Genomic DNA, 1,092 nt, shown 5'->3' with positions numbered 1-1,092 from the left:
AATGTGCCTTCCAGGTGATCACAGGAGACTAATCATAAATATTTCACCACTGCATAAAAGGGGCTGAGTGTTCCTCCAGTCCCATTTCCTTACTGCCATTTACCTAACCGATATATCAATACACACTGCAGGTTTTTGTTACAGCAGCATCTTACTTTTACTGTCAACTTCTAAATTAGCCCGAATAAACTAGGGTGTATTATGGGCATCCCCTAATTCAGTGGTTTAACACTTGCTTGCTCACATAAAGTCACAGATAAATCTGGCTGCATTCTGTGGTATATACAATATACATTAAGGTTTCCACCCAAGTGGGTGATGGAAGCCCCATTGGACCCTGCTCTGGAGGGGTCCAGCGAGATGCTAAGGCCACAGTCACCAGCCGGCCCAGAGATTTTCAGTGGAAGCTGGGGATGGCTGTGAGCTCAGACAGTTACAGATTACTTAAGTGTCCTTATGTTTCAAAGTGGCAGATCATTGAGGTCAAGTAAAGAACAAGTTTTTCTGAAATGACAATTCCACATTTTCCGAATTTCTACAGACTGTTCAAGGAAGTTGCTGTAATTATTGAAACTATGTGAAAACTGATTATTTGGTTGGTGAATTGCTACCATCGTTCTAAAATCATGGACTTCATGGGACTTCCCTGGTGGTTCAGTTAGGACTTCTCCTTTCAATGCAGGAGGTGTGGGTTTGATTCCTGGTCAGGGAGCTAGGATCCTACATGCCTTGTGGCCAAAAAAGAAACAAAGCATAAAACAGAAGCAATATTGTAAAAAAATCAATAAAGACTTTAAAAATGGTTCACATCCAAAAAAAAATTTTTTTTTAATTAAAACAACTACCACTAACTAAAAAAAAAAAAAAAAAAAAAAATGGACTTCACTTTCTGCAACAAAACTGGCCTAAGGATCAAATGATAAGTACTGAATGAAAACTACGCCTTGGGTTTTCCATTTTTTTAAATAATAATAAAAAAGAATCAAGCAGGAAAAAATATAAAAATAAGATATATGTTAAGGAAACACACCAAAAATTAGGGAAACATTTTCTTTTCCTCAGTCATCCACATTGAGTATTTATTACTTTGTA

General features: G+C 37.2%; 1 pseudogene; it reads left to right on the top strand.

Moving 5' to 3' along the window:
- The first annotated feature begins 413 nt into the window (after positions 1 to 413).
- Positions 414 to 581, top strand: LOC129634566 (COMM domain-containing protein 6-like; annotated as a pseudogene).
- The last annotated feature ends 511 nt before the right edge of the window (positions 582 to 1,092 follow it).

This window comes from Bubalus kerabau, chromosome 19 (assembly GCF_029407905.1).
Source record: "Bubalus kerabau isolate K-KA32 ecotype Philippines breed swamp buffalo chromosome 19, PCC_UOA_SB_1v2, whole genome shotgun sequence".
In the NCBI taxonomy this organism is placed as follows: Eukaryota; Metazoa; Chordata; class Mammalia; order Artiodactyla; family Bovidae; genus Bubalus; species Bubalus kerabau.
This window is presented reverse-complemented; position numbering and strand designations above follow the sequence as displayed.